This window comes from Pseudorca crassidens, chromosome 9 (genome assembly GCF_039906515.1).
Source record: "Pseudorca crassidens isolate mPseCra1 chromosome 9, mPseCra1.hap1, whole genome shotgun sequence".
Classification (NCBI taxonomy): Eukaryota; Metazoa; Chordata; class Mammalia; order Artiodactyla; family Delphinidae; genus Pseudorca; species Pseudorca crassidens.
The window spans coordinates 55,178,768-55,199,121 of NC_090304.1; the positions used below are offsets into that span (position 1 = coordinate 55,178,768).

General features: G+C 47.4%; 1 protein-coding gene across 1 annotated transcript in view; it reads left to right on the top strand.

The window, feature by feature from the left end:
* The first annotated feature begins 7,668 nt into the window (after positions 1-7,668).
* Positions 7,669-20,354, top strand: part of ACER3 (alkaline ceramidase 3) — a 221,207-nt gene continuing 208,521 nt past the window's right edge. Inside the window, exon 1 of the mRNA XM_067750445.1 lies at positions 7,669-7,826. The gene's annotated coding sequence lies outside the window, so the exon portion shown is untranslated. The remainder of the gene's footprint in view (positions 7,827-20,354) is intronic.

Consider the following 20,354-nt stretch of genomic DNA (forward strand, 5'->3'; position numbering starts at 1 on the left):
ACCCAGTGGGGCTTTAAAGCCGCACTTGAAGAAGGCGTCCTTGGGGAGGGCCATGGAACATAGGGGTCTTAAACTTTAGTGGCGCTGAAAGCAGGGGAAGGGAGGCCGGGACAACTGCTGTTCACCTCCGCCCTGAGCTGCAGCTTCCACATCTGCAAAACGGGGGGGGGGGGGGGGGGGTGGTGAAGCTCCAGCGGCAGGATGGGCAGACGCCGCCACACCGTGCGGGCTTCTCCTTCCTGGTGGGGGCATCACCTCGCACACCCCCAGCCCCTGCGTGCTGTAGAGAAAGCAGAAGCCCCGCGGGGCAGCCGGCCCGCGGCCCCTCCGGAGGCTCTCAGCCCGCAGCGCCACCTCGTGCTCACGCATGGCCAGACACCCCAGATCAGAGAGGTCGCGGAGCCCAGGGCCTCTGGAGGCCAAAGTGGACCTGCGCAGTTTGCCGAGCCAGCCCCTCTTTCCCCTCGCCGACCGCCTTCATCCGGCCACCCTCCGCCTTCCTGGAATCCCCGGACCGAGAATGAGGTCATTGGAATCTTACAGAATTACAGAGGTTAGTGCAAAGATTCCGTTTTGGAGTTCCCAGAAAAGAGTTAAAATCCTGGTCCATCACGAGCCGGTTGTGTGACTTTGGCCAAGTCACTTTACTTCTCTAAGCCTGGAAAAGGGGATGAAAATATCTCCCTGCACAGGATTGTATGTAGGAAGTAACATTTGTAAAGAATCAAGTACAGTGCCCGGCACAAAATAGACAGTCCAGAAACGCTTGTTTCCTCCCTTATGCAGCCACTGAATTATGAATTGGATTACAGAAACGTGTAGTCTTAGACTCATATTTTGATAACGGATGCAGAACTGAAAGATTTTGTAAAGCTTTAGGATGGTAGAATTGAGGAACAATAGTATCGTTTTCAGGATCTTTGCCCTGTGTACCTAACACGGAATAGACTTTCAACACACATGTCAGTTGAGTTTTAGAGATGGGGAAACATCTGAGTACAGTTTGCCATCATAGCACAGGCTGGGTCACAAACATTTCACTGCACTTCATTAATAATTCAGTTGCCGTTTACTGGGCACATGTCCTTGGACTTGGTGTACATGCTATCATTTCCTCTCCACAACTGCCCTGGATATTATTGTCACCGTACAGCTGAGGAAAGCAGCCTCTGCCTGGTTTCATCTGTCATATGGCAAGTCTCTCATTCCTGAATGTCCTACCTCAGTGACCGGGCCAGCTGTGCAGATCACATGTGTCAGAGAGGGCAGAGGTGCTCTAAGAAACCAAAAACACTAGGACTCCATTTATTTTTCTGTTGGAAAAAAAAGGGGGGGGTGGAGTTACGCAGCTCTAAGTATCTCCAATCAGACCATGGATTCTAGATCCTAGAGCATGAAAAGTCAAAGATAAAATCCTTCCCCTCCTGGCCCCATTTCACAGATGGGAAGATGGAGGCCCAGAGAGGAGCAGCCCAAGGTCACATGGCAGGTGACGTGGCCACATGGCCAGGATTCTGTGCTTCAGATCTGGCTATATAATTGGTGGAACCTAGGGTAAAATGAAAATGTGAGGTCTTTTGTTCAAAATTATTAAGAATTTCAAGATGGCGAGAGCAGAGCCTTAAACCAAGCATGGGACCCTTCTAAGGTCCCACTGCCCATGAAGCCAGCCCTGCTGTGCTTTAATCGTACCATTACAGAGAAGGAAGAAGCAAACACCCTGTGTTGGTCAATATGGCAAAAGAGCATCTGTATGGATTTGTATGAAACCCAAACCCTCTGTAGCTCAGGGAGCTGATTAGACTCTTTCAAATCCAGTAATTTCCCTCCATGGGTGTTATCATACCACCCCCTGATTTCCCCAAATTGTCATGGCCAAGGGGCCAAAGGGTTGCCCTCTTGGAGAGAGAGGGCAGATGGCAATGGAGATACTAACACCTACCAACTGCCTCCAAACCAGCTCATAGGATGTTTCTCTGGACAAGACTGCCAGGCATGTGGGGGGCAGAGGCCTACCTCTACTCGTACCTAATGTCCACCAAGACAGTAGAGGTCATCGTAGGCTAACAGGGCTTGCCCACTGATGCTCAGTGTTCTGTGTGGGCTAATTTGACCAAGGAGCAAATGTCCACTGATACCTCATATTTATCAGTACCTAACGTCCATCAATGACAGCCCTCACCAATGGCTGATATCCACAAAGGGAAAATGTCCAGTGGTGGCAGCGTCCACTACTGCCCAACACACACCAGTGCCAGTGCTTGCAGGCAGCTCATTGCAATGATCGTTGCTCTTCGTGTCACTACCTAATGTTGGTCCAGACTTAACATCTGGCGACAGCAAATAACCATCTAGTTAAGTTACATGCCCTGTGTTTATTCTTCTCTTTTATTTATTTAACTCCCAGTGATTGTATCTATGGGGATTATTGTGTTTGTTGAGCTGGGTGGGAAAGTCTTCCTGTGTTTACTGTTTAATTCCAAAAGCTATTTATTATTTTATTTGGCATACCCATTAGTCAAAATATTCCAAATTAGGAACACAAGCATACATTTATGTTTCTTGACATATACACATATGTACATGTAACATGTATATATAATTATTAAATACAGGAATGATACAGAAAGACAGAAAAAGAGAAACTGCTTTGAGAACAGAAGTGTCAAGACAAGAAAAATGTTTTAATTAGTTGATTCTTAGAGGAAGCAACTTTTCCAAAGTTGAGTGATTATTCGAGACGTCGGCCCTCCTGCTCTGGCAAAGGACAAAAAGCCCTACGCTGGGCTGAGAAAAGCTAGGTTCTCTAATAACATTAAGACACTGATGCAAGGGCTCCTTCGGGCAGAAGAGCCAGTGGGTAAGGCACAGGCTCCAAAGGGAGGCTGCCTGGCTCAAGGGCAGCTCTGCTACTTCCAGCTAAGCCACTCAGCCTCTCTCTCCCTCCCCTTTTTTTTTTTTTTTTTGGCTGCATCGGGTCTTCGTCACAGCATGTGGGATCTTCGTTGTGGCGTGCAGGCTCTTCATTGCAGTACATGGGCCTCTCTCTAGTTGTGGCGTGCAGGCTCAGTAGTTGTGGCGCACGGGCTTAATTTCCCCGTGGAATGTGGGATCTTAGTTCCCCCACCAGGGATCAAACCCGCGTTCCCTGCATTGGAAGGCGGATTCTTTACGAGTGGACCACCAAGGAAGTCCCTCAGCTTCTCTCTGAGCCTCAGTTTCCACATCTGTATAATGGATATGGTAGCCACCTCAAAGAGTTGTTGTGGGAAAGTCAATGTACATAGAACATTTAGAATTGTGCCTGGCATATAATAAGTGGCATATAATAAATAATATGAAATGCAATTGACTCTTGAACAACTCAGGAGTTAGGGAAGCCAACCCCCCAAGCAGTCGAAGATCCTAGTATAACTTTACAGCCAGCCTTCCGTATCCATGGCTCCGCATCTGTGGTTTCAACCAACCATGGATCACATAGTACACGTTTAGTGAAAGAAATCTGCGTATAAGTGGACCCATGTGGTTCAAACACGTGTTGTTCAAGGGTCAACCTTACCTTTTTTTTTTTTAAATTCTTTCTTTTGTCAAGCTTATAAGCATGCTGTGACTCAAAACATTCTCAGACAGGGTTTCTTTGGTGGCTCTCAGCAGGTGATCTCATAGAAGCTGTTATGCTTAGGAATTTGACTGAAACGAGGTTCTACCCTCTGCACCAGAACATTTCAAAATGGCCTCACCACACAGCTTCCTCCCAACACTCAGTGCTGAGGAAACATCCCCATGACCATCCTCCCCAGGCCTGGCAGTCAAAGATGGAACGGCTGACCTGCTGCAAGTTGAGATGCAGGGAAAACTTGCGACTCTTCTCACTCTCCCAGACAGCCTCACTCTCTGTCTGAAATTCTACCGTTACTCTTTGGCTTTAGCTGTGATTGTTGTCTGATGTCCTTGCTAGATAGGGAGGGACCCGGATGTGATGTACTCTAAAAGCTGATTTTGGGACTTCTCTGGTGGCACAGTGGTTAAGAATCCGCCTGCCAACGCAGGGGACACAGGTTTGATCCCTGGTCCGGGAAGATCCCACATGCCACGGAGCAACTAAGCCCATGCGTCACAACTACTGAGCCTGCGTGCCACAACTACTGAAGCCCGTGTGCCTAGAACCCATGCTCCACAACAAGAGAAGCCACTGCAGTGAGAAGCTCGTGCACCACAACGAAGAGTAGCCCCCGCTTGCTGCAACTAGAGAAAGCCCGCATGCAGCAACGAAGACCCAACACAGCCAAAAATAAATAAATAAAAAATAAAATAAAAATGAAAAAAAGACTTAAAAACAGTGATTTTAAGGTGATATGTTGATAGGACAGTTGCTTAACATTATGATCCTAGAGGCAAGATTGTGAGACATAAAGAAGGTAGTTGAAGGATAAGGTGTTTTACATATGCTGCCTTCTCTACCAACCACTGTGATATCCTGTTATATTGGTGACCCCTAACGAACTACATCTGGTATTATCACCCTGTGTAGAACCATCCTCTTGAATCTGGGCTGGGCCTGTGATTTGCTTTAATCAATCGAATGCAATAGAAGTGGCTCTGGGTCAGTTCCAGACCTAAGTCTTAAGTTCTGGCAGGTTTCCCTTTTGCAATCTTGGGAATCCAGAGCTGCCATGTACAGAGTCTGGTGAGACCATGTGGAGAAGCCCTAAGGCCAGATACAGAGAGAAAAGCTAAGCCATCCAGTATCCCAGCAGATAGCAAACCCCATCCAACCCTTTACACACATAAGTGACTGCAGCAAAAGCAGCAGAAGAACCAACCAGTCCTGATTGCAGAATAGTGAGCAAATAAAATGACTGCTGTGCCGAGCCACTATACATCGGAGTGGTTTCTTACACAGCAGTAGATAACCAAAACAACCAAGTCACAGGCTGGGTTTCCCCAGCCCTGTCGCCCCTCCTCCACCCCCTCTGGCTTTCCTGGTGAAAGAACTGCTAACCTAGTCATGGGACATGAGCAGCTGAAGATGCAAAGATGCCAAATGACAAAGCCAGACAGCCAGAGCCTCCTTGAGGAGGGTCAGTCTGAAGGGACCAGGCACAGTTGAAAGGAAACACACGTGCCCGGTATTTTAAAGTTTATGAGGTGCCACCCTGCACATGAGCTCATCTCTTGTTATATTTTTGTCTCACGGCCACCCAGCAGGCTTGGCCTGTCTCCCCTCAGCCTCTCACTCTCCTCTCAGCCCAGACAAACGACTTGCAGGTCCCCAGACAGACACACCTCTCACGCCGGGACTCCCCTTGTCTCTCCACAGCCCCAGCTGGGAACATGGTGAGTAAAGACCTAGACCCACTGTCCTGCTAGGGGCCTTCTCCTTCCCTCAGGGCCTTTCCTCCAGACCCAGGGACTTACAAGCAGCGAACTGAGACTGGTGGGAGGCCAGGCACTGGGTGGGGGCAGGTGAGAGCAGTCAGAGGAGAGCAGGGAAGAGGGAAGCCAGTCTGGAACACAGGGGACCCTGGGAAAGGTGTCGCCTTTTAGTAATTCCCGCAGACTGTGGACAAAGTCATACTTAGCTCAAGCTTTAAAAATAATCTACACACACACAGACACAAACACTGTAATTTCCCTGGCTGGCCCCATCTGACATCTCTGCAGACACGTGGGGGTGGGGAACAGGATGGGTGTTTGGAGGGAGTGTGTCTTAGGTTTGGAGCAGACCCCTCGGGAGTGACTACACGGAACTTCCCTTTGTTAATATGTTCTAAAGGAAGGTGACGCTCGAAGGAGTAGGCGAGGAGTCAGTGAATGCTCGCCTGTCCTCACACCCACCAGCCTGATTACCTCCCACTTATCCTTCCTGCCTCAGTGTTCCTGCCACCTCCTCCGGGAAGCCTCCCCTGACCACCTTCCCCATCCTTCTCCAGGCAAGGTTAGATGCACCTCCTCTGTGCTCACCCAATACCTCGTCTTCCCTCCAGAGTGACACTCATCACGTTTATTTTCTGTTTATTTTTCCAGCTTCCACTTTACACTGAGGGTAAGAACTGTGCCTACATTTGCTCTTCAAAGGGTCCCTAGCACCCAGGTTGTTGCCTGGCACATAGTTGGTTATCAATACACATCCAAAAAATAAAATACATCCATTTTATTGACGGTTAAATGGAGACCCAGAGAGGTTAAGGGACTTTCCTAAGGCTGCACAGCAAGCTCAGCAAGAAACCAGCTCTTGAGACTTGCAGTTGCGCAACAGGACCCTCCCTCCCCTACCCCTCAGGAGGCAGGTGTGTGCACTAACAGGCCTGAAGGGGCCAGCGTTCCCTGGGAGGGTCCAACTCTTCCTCTCCAGCTCCTTGGCAGGGTCCCACCTCTGCTCTGACTTACACGCTGTGTCTAAGTCTGTGCCCCACTTCACCCACCCCAACAGCAGCCCCACTGGCTATAGAAGGGCAAGTCCCACCTCCCAGAGCATGCTTCTGCAGCTGAAAGATGAGTCGGAGATCGGGAGGCTCCTTCTAACTGAGGGTCTGGGAACCCCTATAAATGAGGCTGCAGACGCCTAGCTCGCAGCCAGCTCCACATGGCTTGCTCTGTGGCATGAAGCACAAACCTTCACCAAGCACCAGAAAGGCCCAGAAATCTTGTTTCTATTAAATGTACCAGAATTTTCCTTCAATATTACATAAGTTTCCAGCTTCCACTATTTTGTGTGTGTGTGTGTGTGTGTGTCTGTGTGTGTGTGCGCGCGCTCATGGGATGGTAGTTTTCAGATTTTGAAAACAAACAAATCCAGATGATTCTGCTGCATCATCAGGTCTGGGCAACACTTTAAAGTTTACACAGATCTTACATCTCACACCCATACCTCATGTACTGATCACAACCTTATCGCGAGGAAAGCAGGGCAGGGCCAATCACTAACCCATTTCACAGATGGGGAAAATGATGCCTGGAGAGTGGGTGGCAGAACCTGGGACTTGCACTCAAAAGCCCTATTCCAGACTCTGTCCTCTTCCCACTCCTCCGCAGAGTGATTCTGGTTCAGAAAAAAAAAAAAAAGGGAGAATGAATATAATTACTTGATAGACCTGCCCAAACAGCTTGCTTACTCCTGGCAGGGAGCTAAATCATCTGGTGGGAAGCCCATTCTCTAGGAGTTGGGGGTGAGAGATGACAGGAATAATAAAACTCTGGGACAAAGGCAACTGGATGCTGAGAGAGTGGCTCAAAAGATTAGGGCAGCCCATGGGGTGAGCCCCAGGCCTCAGAGCTCAGGGTCCGCTCCCACACAATTTTAAGCCAGCGTTTGTTAGAAAAACACCACAGTCCGGGCCACAGTGCACCCAGAGGTGGAGCAAACCCAGCCCTGGCCCCCGTGGCTCCTCAGTCTTCGACTGCTGTACAAGGTGGCAAGCGGCTACATAGGCGGGGCTGGAACGTGAGTTCCCATCTGACGGATGGGCGAACCAGGGGCGCCGCGCCGCGCCGCAAGAACGGAGCTGCAGGCCAAGCTCCGGGCTGGGTGCAGGTCTCAGACAGGCCACCAGAGGGAGCTGCCTGGGACACTCCCCTTTCCTTTCTCTGCGCAGTTCTTCCCTCTCGATTCCTGGAGTTGACGCTCTAGCCCAGGCCTGGGGGGTGGGGTGGGGGTGGGGACGTCGCGTAAGGACAGAGCCCAGAGCAAACTCAGAGAAGCAGGAGCCAGAAGCAGCAGTGGTTTTCGGCAGTCACCAAGGACTCCATTGCTTTCACATCGTCCCCTCTGATGAAATAACCTCCAATCTTCGTGTTTTACAGAATTTTAAAACTAACGTATTCAGGTGGGTTTTTTTTTTCCAATTCAACAAATGGTTAATGCTTATATATTGACTTATTTCATTCTCACTATACAAAAAGATGTTTGACAGTTGAGAACACTGAGGCTCAAAGAGGTTAAATAATTTGCCCAAGGTCACACAGCAGAGAATATAGATTTTAAAAGTAAGTCTGTCTGATTCTGGAGCCTAGAAATAAACTAAGAATACTAACCTTACAGAATCAGAAACAGAGAATCCCAGAGTGCCAGCCTCCTTGGCTCTTTCCTTACAGAAGCCAAGATCAGCTTGGTGGGGACTTTAGAAGGGACTCTGGGTCCTGCAGGCCAGTGGTCCTGAAACCGTGCACCTCAGATTGGGACTCTAACCCACGAAGCCAGGACTCGAACCCGGCCAAAACCCGCGGTCTTCCAACTGAGATAAAACACCTGGTTTTAGGATTTAATGAAGCTCAGGTTCTTGATGTCTCATCACAGAAAGAATTCAGTGAGAGGGGCTTCCCTGGTGGTGCAGTGGTTAGGAATCCACCTGATGATGCAGGGGTCATGGGTTCGATCCCTGGTCCAGGAAGATCCCACATGTTGTGGAACCTAGAGGAAAGCCCGTGTGCAGCAACGAAGACCCAATGCAAGCATAAATAAAGAAATTAAGTAATTTTTTTTAAAAAAAGGGCTTCCCTGGTGGCGCAGTGGTTGAGAGTCCGCCTGCCGATGCAGGGGACACGGGTTCGTGCCCCGTCCAGGAAGATCCCACATGCCGCGGAGCGGCTAGGCCCGTGAGCCATGGCCGCTGAGCCTGCGCGTCCGGAGCCTGTGCTCCGCAATGGGAGAGGCCACAACAGTGAGTGGCCTACGCACCACAAAAAAAAAAAAAAAAAAAAAAGAATTCAGTGGGAAACAAAGTGATAGGTAAGAACTGGATTTATTTAAAGAGAAACACACTCCACAGACAGTGTGGGCCATCTCAGAAGGTGAGAAAGGCACCAGGGTATGGGGTTGTCAGTTTTTATAGGGGTGGGTAATTTCATAGGCTAATGAGCGGGAGGGGTATTCCAGCTATTTTGTGAAGGGGCGGGGATTTCCAGAAATTGGGCTACCACCCACTTTTTGAATCTTATGATCCTGGCCTTGGAACTGTCATGGTGCCTGTGGGTGTGTCACTTAGCTTGCTGATTTGTTACAGTGAGCATATACTGAGGCTCAAGGTCTAGTGGAAGTTGACTTGTCCGCCATCTTGGACCCATTTGGTTCTAATCAGTTTATGTCATGTCCTAGGGCTATGTCATTCTTTTAGAGGTTGTGCCCTGCCCCCTTCCCTCCTGTTTCATTCCCCCTTCAGAGATTTTACTTCCATATTCTTACGGGAAACAGAAGGGCGATGGTCTGTCTTCTGTAACTGCTTCAAGGCTGAGTAGGGGCATCGACCCTGCCTGTCAGGGAGTAAAACTCTCTGGATGCCTGATCTAGGGGCCCCAGGGACAGGAAAGCTACTTGTTTTAAGTCAGTACGGGCTGGAATCCTCACATAGCCATCATCTTGGTGTGGAACTGTTGTAACTGCTTCCATAGCCTTTCTATGAATCTCCTTGATGATGAAGCAGTTTTTTTTTTTTCAGATAAAATATTATAGGTTTATTTAAAACTTAGTTCTCACCTTGAATATGCAAAATACAAACTCCACAAAATGTTCATTTTTTTACTGTGTAATTTACAGATATACAAAATAGAAGTTTGCTTAAATTTACATTACATATTTATTAAGGCAAGGAACTATATAGAAAAAACAATTGTTCTGCTTAAGCCATACTTGGGAATAAACCATTGTACAAATTATTGCACATCTGAAACCACAGTGCATAACAGACTGCATAAAATGGTTAAAGTAAACCAGGTGTATTTACCTGAGTTAGGTCATAAATGTAGATCGGAAGACAAAAATAGATTTTCCTTGTCAAAGTATGCAGCAGTTTGAGAACTTTGACCTCATTTGGTACCTTTAGAACCAAGACTCACCGAGCACCGTCGTTTAGGCTATTAAAACACATTTTTTGTACCTGAATTTCTTCCCCTTCTAAAATTGTAATAATGGCTTTTAAAAGGCAAAGAGAATACAAGGTGATCTTTATACTGATATTGCATTGAAACATTCAGGGGATTTTGGTCTTCCCTCTCCCCAACTCACGGGTCTAATTTATATTCTGATATCCAAAACTTCCAGTCACCCCCTTGGCATTTTGTAAGTCCAGGAATATATATTCAAGTTGGATTTAGAATTGGAATGATAGAAGATCCAGTCACAGACCCCATCTGTTCTTTGTCATTTGGTTTCCTCATGTCTCCTGATTATCCATTCACAAGTTGACTTGTTGGAAACTTGACCATGATTGTAGTGCTTTCCAGCTGGGTTCCTCCCCTCACCGGGAAGACAGTGTGAAAGGTAAAAAATACTGAATTCTCGTCTGGCAGTGTGGGTCATATCCACTGTTTGGGGATTTAAAAGTGCCTCTTCATGTGTAAGGCGAGGTGGTCCGACCTCAAAAAATGCCCCGTCGCACTTCTGGCACTGGAAGGGGCGGTGCCCGGTGTGTTTGCTGTAGTGCCTGGTCAGTTCATCTGAGCGGGCAGATTTCCACCCTCAGCCGTCCCAGTCACAGTGGTAAGGTTTCTCACCTGTGTGGGTTCGCAGGTGTGCCTTGAGAATTGCCTGAAGAGCAATTTGGCAGTACTGACCCAATGCCCTAAAATTTGCCACAGTAATTCCACTTCTAAAACACTCTTCTTAGAAAACAATCATGGAAAAGTATAAAGTTTAGCTACGAGGATATTCATCGTCTACTGATAACAGCAAAAATATTGAAAACAATCTAAAGATTCATCAATAGGGTGGCTGTTTAAGTAACTTATGATATGTCTAAAGATAGAATATTGGCCACTCATTAAAAATTAAGCTGTACACAGGCAAAACCAAAACCAAACCAAAACAACCAACCATTAATCCAAATTTCACACTCTATACAAATTAACTCAAATTAGGATCTAATTGGATCCTAATTGGATCACAGACCTAAATGTAAAACATAAACTTATATAAGTTTCAGGAAAAAAAAACAGGAGAAAGTCTTCAAGACCAAGGGCTAGCCAAAAAGATTTTTGACTTGATATCAAAAGCACAATCCATAAAATAAAAAATTGATAATTAGACCTCATCAGAATTTTAGTTTTTGCTCCATGAAAGACCCCCTAAAGAGGATGAAAAGACAAGACGTAGATGGGGAGAAAATAGCTGGACACCACATATCTGACAAAAGACTTGTATCAAGAATATATAAAGAACTCTCAAATCTCAGCAGAACAAGAACAGACACCCCAAGTAGAAAATGGGCAAAAAAAGAAACAAAAACAGACATGCACTGAAGGAGATATACAGACGGCAAATAAATGTGGAAAGATGTTCAACTTCATTGGCCATCAGTAAAATGCAGATTAAAACCACGAGATACCACCACATACCTCTCAGAACAGCGAAAATGAAAAATAGTGATGATACCAAGTACTGACAAGTATGTAGAGAAACTAGATCACTCGTGCTTTGCTGGTGGGAATGCAAAAGGGAACAGCCGTTCCGGAGAACAGTTAGTTTGTTATAAAACTAAACAGTGTACTTAGCACATGCCCCAGCAATCACACCCTTCAGCATTTATCCCAGAGAAATGAAAACTTGTGTTTCACAGAAAATCTGTACACAAATATTCATAAAGGTGATTCACAATAGTCAAGAAATGGAAATAAATGTTCATCGATAGGTGACTGGTTAAACAAACGACGGTATACCCACACCATGGAATACTACATAGCGATAAAAAGGAACGAATTATTGATATATGCGACAGCGTGGGTGGATTTCAAGGGAATTATGCTGTGTTATAAAAGGCAATCCGGGACTTCCCTGGTGGTCCAGTGGTTAAGAATCCACCCTCCAGTGCTGGGGACGCGGGTTCTATCCCTGGTCGGGGAACTAAGATCCCACATGCCACAGAGCAACTGAGCCCGCCTGCCACGACGAAGAGCCCCCTCACTGCAACTAAGACCCAAGGCAGCCAAATAAATTAAGTAATTAATTAAAAAAATAAAGCCAATCCCAAAGGTTATATGCTGTATGCTTCTTTTTATATAATATTCTTGGAGGAACAAAATTATGGAGTACAGATGAGCAGTAGCCAGGGGTTCGGAGTGGGGGAGTGGATGTGGTTATAAAGGAGGAAGGAGCGTTGTGGAAATGGAACAACTAGGTATTTTTATTGTAATGGTGGTCACGTGAATCTGTACCAGTGATAATGTTGCATAGAACTACGCACATACACAGAAATGAGTACGTGTAAAACTGGTGAAATCTGAGTACTCAGTAGATGCTACCAATGTCCATCTCTTGGTTTTGATACTGTGCTATAGTTACACAAAAATGTGGCCACTGGAGGAGACTGGGTGAAAGATACACTGGATCTCCCTGTACATCTCTTTTGCAACTTCCTGTGAATCTATAATTATTTCAAAATAAAAATTTGGTATGAAGCTGCAACCCCAGGGGTGGGAGGTGGTGGCTGGGAGGGAGCCTGAGGGACCCCTCTGGGGGACGGGTAATTCGGTTCTGTTGATCTGGGTCCTGGTTACACAGATGAGTTTGGTTTGTGAAAATTCAATGAGCCATACATTTACAATCCATGAGCTTTTCTCTACCTATATTATATCAATACTTCAATAAAACATTTTCTTAAAGGTTAAACCTGCAGAAGAATTTTTTTTTTTTTTTTTTTTTTGCGGTACGCGGGCCTCTCACTGTTGTGGCCTCTCCCGTTGCGGAGCACAGGCTCCGGACACGCAGGCTCAGCGGCCGTGGCTCACGGCCCCAGCCGCTCCGCGGCATGTGGGATCTTCCCAGACCGGGGCACGAACCCGTGTCCCCTGCATTGGCAGGCGCACTCTCAACCACTGCGCCACCAGGGAAGCCCCATGCAGAAGACTATGTAAGGATGTGAGAAAATGTTCACTTAAATATCTTAAGTAGAAATAAAAGCAGAGTACAAAATAGTATATATTATTTGATACAATATTTGGTTTAAAAATTATATGAATGTGTACATGCATAGAAAAGTGACTAAAGGAAGATATGCCCAAATGTTAACACTGGCTATCTCTGGGTGGTGGAATAATGGCTGATTCTAAATTTTCTTCTTTGGTCTTATTCATATTTGCTATGATAAATATGTATTACTTTTGGAAACACACACATAAAAAGTTGTGTTATATGCTAATCTTTGATATTTGTATGGAATTTCCTAGCTTACAAGTATTATTTAGAAAGATCAGGAAGACAGAGATCATTATTACAATTTTTAAGATCAGGCAATTGTAGCCCAGGGAAGTGGAGTCACTTATCCAAAGTCTCTCCACATTTACAAATCTGAAGACTAGCGCTCAGGTCTGCCAGCTCTGACCCTGAGCTTTCACCATCACTACCCTGCTAACATGGGCAAAAGCCCATGCTGGGCACCAAGGGGACTTCCAAGGTAACTGAAATCATAGCTCTCTGAGTTAGACCTCACATGTCATTCAGTCCAAGGCTACCATCCTCTACGTTATATCCCCAAATGGCCACCTCGTCCTTTCTTGCATACCTCCAGTCATGGGGAGCTTCTTCTATTCTAGAGCTGCTCTAGTGCTCAGTAAATGGCCCAGCGTTTCCGCTGATCCCAAATCTACGCTGCATTCCTCCACCTTCCTTCATCCATCTTAATCCTGCCCCTTGGGCTACACAAACAAGTATGACCCCCTTTCCTTGTGGCAGTCCTGTAGAATTTGGGAGACAACAATCTGTCCCTGTCCCTAGTTCCTAAGGATAGGACTCCAAGCTTCTAAATTTTCTAGATCCAGAGAAGTTGAGTGACTTACCTAAGGTCACACAGCAATTTCAATATATGATTAATGAGTGTCTGCCTGGGCACAGCACTCTGTCGACTCTGCTGACATGGGTGGAGCTATCTGGACTCTGGGGGACCATCTGGGATCCCCCTTTCAGGACTAGGGAGTGGAAAGGAGACATAGGAGATATCTCTGTGCCAAACTTGTTCTGGGGTCCTCTGGGAGCCAGTATCGCCCTTCCCTCACAAACACACAGGGAGTCTGCATGCACTCCACCCACAGACTTCACTGCTCAGAACTGCTTTCAGGCCTCTAAAATCCCTCACATCTCTCCGGGACTCCCAGCTCTGCTCTTGCAGCCCTGAGGGAAATGAGTCAGGTGGGAAGAGCTGGGGAAGAGAAGGTGAGGGAGGAAGGAAACGTTTACTGGTCTCCCACAAGGGGCTCTGAATGATCTTGTGCAAGTCACTTCTCGGGAACCTCAGCTTCCTCATTTGCCAACCAGGATGCAAGTCCCCACCCTAAACCACTTCAGGGCTGCTGTGAGGATCCAGTAGGATCGGGGATAAGGGAGGGCTTAAGAAAATCCGGGACCTGGGATAACAAAGGTGGTCCAGGAGTTCTTGCTGTTTAAAGTGGTCTGAGACCCTCCTTTCTTCCCTTCTCATCCATTCATTCAGGCGTCCTCTCTTGGCCAAGTCCTTGGCCAGGCACTAGTGGTAGAGAAATGAATCAGCCTGGGTACCACCCTCAGAAGTGTCCATGGTGACAGGAACGGGTAGAGAAGAGGGTCAGAATGTGGATGAGTAAACTAAGAGTTGCAAATGAAAAAGAAGCTCAGGACCCTGTGGGAGATCAACTCAATCTGTGAGGAACAAAGAAGGAGGAAGTGACCTTAGGCCAGGATTTGAAGAAGGAATGAGAGTTTGCCCTGGTGGACAAGATGGGGAAGGGCAGAGCCAACTTACAAAGCAAAGGCAAGGATGTGAGAAAGGGCCTCCCCCTCACGGTCCAAGAAGAGCTTTCTAAAGATCTGAAAGCCTGAAAAGGCTGCAAAGCCTTCCTGGGAAGGAAGGGCATGGGAAGGAGCTGGCTTTGTTTGGAACACTCTGGGGAGATAACATTAAATAGAGAACAGAGAGGCTGGAATAAAAGGCCTTTCATGTCTTTCTAAAGTCTGAGATTCCAGAGTTGACCCTGATTAGAAGGAAAACATAAGGTCATTTTCCCTCTGCACCCAAGAGGAAGTGTAACATCTCAGGACTAAAGAAGGGTCTGGAGCCCAAGTTACAGGATTACCAAACTCCCAAGTGGAATTTGCATGCCACTGCAGGCAGCCTTAAACAGGCACAGCCCCTCCTGCCCTGAGGGCCTTCATCTTCCCAGAATGGGGTTTTAGCTTCCCATTCTGAGCTTCTCCTGGGAGGGCCTGAGCCCCTGCCAGAGTGAGGACTTGTGAAAGAATGTATGCGCAGGGGAAAGGCCTGGGAAGGGCGCCGGCCAGCGGGCAAAGGCTGAGCTCCTGGTAGCAGAGGCAGCCCAGACAGTGCCCTGACTGACCCCCCCAAGGCCTCCCAACAGGCACCCCGGAGATTCAGAAGAACATTCTCGTTCTGACACCCCATCACTAATTTCTCCCCTATACGCAGAAGCTGGCCTCCTCAAAACATGGGTACAGCCATCCCCATTAAACACGGTTCTCCCCCCTCTGCCAAGACTAGGAGTTTTGGCTTCGTTCCCTGCCCCCAACGACAGTAGATGAGCAAAGTGAATATCATTCTGGTCCAAGATGATTCAGAGTGGGGAGGAGGCATTGAGGGGAGTCTCTGGGAGGCCAGGCCTTTGTGATGGTCCAGAGAGAACAGACAAGGTCTGAGCTAGGGCTGAGGACCTGGAGAAGAAGAGACCACTGGGTGACTGGTGACTGACTGGTTGGGGAGGTGCGAGGCAGGGAGGGGGCAGGACTGACTCCAGAGTTCTGGCTTGGCTGACAAGCTGGTGGTGGAAACACAGAAGGAAAGACCAGGGGAGAGGGCTACACAGTGAGTTAACAAGAAATACCTATCATGTCTTTTAAAAATTCACCCTGCACACAGTAGGAAAAACACTGTAAGTAACTTAGATGTCAATAGAGAGTAAGTTAAATAAACTGTTACATCCATACTAGGCAATGTTATGAAATATGAGACATGGGGAAATAGTCGCAGTAATTTATGCTTTGGAAGGGAGTCATAAAGAGTATTGCAGAATAATCCTTTTTTTTTTCTTCTTCTTCTCTTTTTCTTTTTGCGGTACGCGAGCCTCTCACTGTTGTGGCTTCTCCCGCTGCGGAGCACAGGCTCCGGACGCGCAGGCTCAGCGGCCATGGCTCAGGGGCCCAGCCGCTCCGCGGCATGTGGGATCTTCCCGGACCGGGGCACGAACCCGCGTCCCCTGCATCGGCAGGCGGACTCAACCACTGCGCCACCAGGGAAGCCCAATAATCCTATTTTTGTAAAAATAGATGGATGTGTCTATATACAATTTTTTTTTAAAAAAAACTGAAATAGTAAACATAAAAATGTTAAAAGTGATTATCTCTTGATGATGAATCACAGGGGATGTTTTACTATCTTTATGTATTTTCCTCATTCCTTCGTTGGGAACAAAAACAAATATTACTGCTCTGCTATGTCCTCTGCTATGAAGATACGGATTCTGGACTGACAGTCCCTTAGAGCAACGCCAAAGGGTCTGAAGGTACTTCTGCCCCCATGTGTGTGCCCCCCACCCTGGGTGTTCTGACCAGTGAGGAAGTAGCGCCTTGTGTCTGGGCAGCGGCTGAGCGGCTGCTTCTCTGGGTCCTGAGTGGCACAATCCCTCTTGATTCTTAGACCCTGGTCCAGGTGGGACAGAGGCCACTAATGAATTGCATCAGGATCTCTGGCTTAGGAGGATGCTGGGGACTCCTTCCAAGTGGGTGAGGAGAAGGACAAAGGAAAGATGCTGTCGAGCTGGCCCAGGAGCACATGACAGATGTGCAAGAAAAATACTGAATGAATTAATGAAGGGGCGAGATCAACTTTGTAAATCTTTTTGGATACATTGAGAATTCTTTTTTTCAAACGATGAGTGAATCAGACAGAATTATAAAGAAATTAAATCATCAAGTACGAGTCACTGTACATTAGCTGCCCCAGATTAGTAGAGCTCAGTCCTAGTAAAATCTAAAGGGTGAGAGACACCACTGACCCCTCGAGATTTCCCTGAGCTCTGGAGCAAGAAGGTCGCCTCTTCTCTCATGGTGGGACCCAGTCCGTGTTACATTCCATGTTACATTCCACTAAGTGCAGAGAAGGGGATGGAACCAGGAGTCTCACTAGCTGTGTCTTGTCACCCCCGAGCTCACTAATCTCTCACTATTCCCCCCCAAAAGTTCTGAACACACAGGATGTCGTTGGACACTTGACTGAAATTGACAGAAAGCCCCTGACTTTTTCTAGTGAGAGCATTATTCATGTCCTCTGATTAGAATGACAGCCCATTGCTTTTTTCTTCCTTTCCTGAAAACCTATTCATGGAGTAGCGTCTGGGGAATTTCAAAGCTGGACATGACCTTGACAGCTTCTCTCCCGCCACTCTGCCTGGGGAGCCCTCAGGCATTCAGTGGTATTTCATGGGCTCCTGTGAGCCTCCCAAGAAGTTCCACAATTTCTGGACTAATTTCCATCTAATCACTCTGACGTCTTCTGAGCAGATGTGATTGCCATTTCCTGGCATTTACTCTTTATCCTGCCTCCTCTGTTGTACACGGCTGTGATTTCTGCCCTCCAGCGTTGGCAGAGGTTTAGAATCAAACACTGGGGATTTCCCTGGTGGCGCCGTGGTTAAGAATCCGCCTGCCAATGCAGGGGACACAGGTTCGAGCCCTGGTCCGGGAAGATCCCACATGCCGTGGAGCAGCTAAGCCCGTGTGCCACAACTACTGAGCCTGCGCTCTAGAGCCTGTGAGCCACAATTACTGAGCCCACATGCCACAGCTACTGAGCCCATGCGCCTAGAGCCTATGCTCCGCAACAAGAGAAGCCACCACAATGAGAAGCCCTTGCACCGCAACGAAGAGCAGCCCCCTCTTGCTGCCAACTAGAGAAAGCCTGCATGCAGCAACGAAGACCCAATGCAGCCAATAAATAAATAAATAAATTTTTAAAAATACCATCAAACACTGAGTCAAGCACTCATGAAGGTCAGAGCTGGGGTGGTCCTTGGAGGGCCTTGTGTCCAATCCCCTCACACGAGAGTTCATTTCAGTTCTTTTCATCCATCATTACCGAGCTGCTCCTCTGTGTCTGGCTCAGTGCCAGGCTCTGGGGGCTCAGAGCTGGCGTTCCTCAGTCTCCCCAGCAGCCCTTGAAGAATTTGTTCACAGTCTGAGAGTAGAAACAGATGGTAAACTTGCCAAATTCGCTCATTAAGATAAGGCTTCAACAGAGGGCTGGATACAGTCCAGGAGTGGGGTTCAGAGGAGGGAATGGCCAATTGAACATGGTGAGGTCAAAGAAAGCAGCATAAGCAGAGGTGATATTTGAAATTTAAAAGTTGACATTTTTAAGGATAATAGTTAAGGTTTTTTTCAGGAAGATGAGGGAGTAACAAACATTTCCAATAGAAACAGTAGCCTAGGAATTCCCTGGGGGTCCAGTGGTTAGGACTTGGCGCTTTCACTGCTGTGGGGACCTGGGTTCAATCCCTGACCGGAGAACTAAGGTCCCACAAGCCATGTGGAACAGCCACAAAAAAAAAAAAAAAAAAAAGAGAAAGAGGAAGAAAGAAACAGTGGCCTGATGGTGCACAGCCTGGGCTCTGGAGTCAGACTGGCTGGGTTTGAATCCACCTCTAACCGGCAGTGTGACCCTGGTCAAGTTACTTATTCATCCTCTCTCAGCTCAACTTCTTCAGCTGTAAATTCACAGACATCTGTAAGCAAGTATGTCCCACGCAGTCATGCAGCATGTCAGGGTGCCCTTCCTAAGGTCGTGCTCTTCCCCACTGAGAGTTGTATGTTTGTTATAACAGTTTTCCAGTGGATGACAGTCAAGTGCTTGCTTTCTCATAATATCATGACACTGTGACAGATGCAAGTTAAGGGTCTTGAGGAAGTGTGCCTTTTTCTAATTTGCACAAAGACACCAAGTGGGCTCCAGGTGACCTGATACTCATGGTGTTTTTCTTTCTCCTTTCAAAAGTGAAACTCTTTCTAACAGACAGGGGTCAGAGGAGCTTTAGTCTTTTTGCCTCTCTTAAACTGTCCACTCAGGAGCACTCCTGACTGTTTGGGCCACTATCCACTGGGCTACAGGTCTCTGCCTCGGGACCTGGGCCATAGCCCCCTCAATGGGACGTGAACACCTTTCTCCACAGAAACCCTGGAGGAGATGGGAAGGAACGGGGCCCCTTTCCCCCCTTTTCTCTGCCCCTTCAGTCCCCCTAATTACACATCCAATTGGGCAGGGGATAAACCTTTCTGCACAGAAGGATTGGGACAATCCTAAAAGGTGCTACAATGTCCAAGGGGAAGGTCAAGGCTCTCCCTCTCTTGACATTTCCCAGCATATGGAAGGGAAACCCTTAGGATTTTTCATAAAAGAGAGGTTCCCACAGGGCACACCCCAGTTTCTAACCTCCCCTCACTTGCTCTGAGATTCACACCTCTTTTCCTCCAAAAGCCTCCTCTTACCTGCCTCCATTCCAGTCCCACAGAAATCCAGTCCCCCCCACAGTCACCCCCAGATCCATCTACTCAGTCCACCCTGACCCCAGACCTGCTGAATCAAGTTCCTGGGGGGGTGAGAACACATATCTGTGCTTTTAACATGTTTCCGGGTAGTTTTTAGATCCGTTGAGTCTTGGAAACTTCTGCCCCTTGGTTCTCTCCTTCAAATGAAGGACGGGCTCAGATTGACCATTCTAATAAGGATTTTATTAAATGCTTTCGTTCTCTTCTTGATGTATGTGAGGTTTGAGTGTGTGTTTGTGAGTGTGATATATGTGCATGTGGGGGGTGTGTGTGTGTGTGTGTGTGTGTGTGTGTTGAGGGCAGCAGGCAGGCAGGGGGAAGGTGGATCTTAATAGCTATTTTTCTTTTGCTTTCTCTGTATTTTTCAACTTTCAACAAGGAGAAGTTGCTTAAGTAATAATAAGAAATGTTTTTAAGGAATATTGCACTGTCATCCATCTTGAATCTCTTAGTCCCAGCAAATCCTGTAGGCACCCGCTATCCCAGCCTGATACGTCAGTGGGTGAGATCTGACGGACTGCTTTCAGAAACTAAGCTGTTCATAGGAGCCATCTGGAAATGTGGACCCCACCCTGTTCTGTCATCCAGGGCTTGCCCAGATGGCGTAGTAGGGCCTTGGCAGGGTCCTGAGCAATTGATTCCCAGGGCTCCTGGCAGCTTTGGAGCTGGATCCAGGCCAAGGTAGGGTAACCAGGTGCACGTTCCAGCTCTGAGAGAGGCCTGGTGAGAGCCAGGATGGCACAGAGCAGTCCCATCCAAGAGCTGCTCTAGCGCCTCACCTCCCAGGCATGCATTATTCTCCTTGTATTGTTTTTTGAAATCGGGATGTGTCTGAAAATTTACA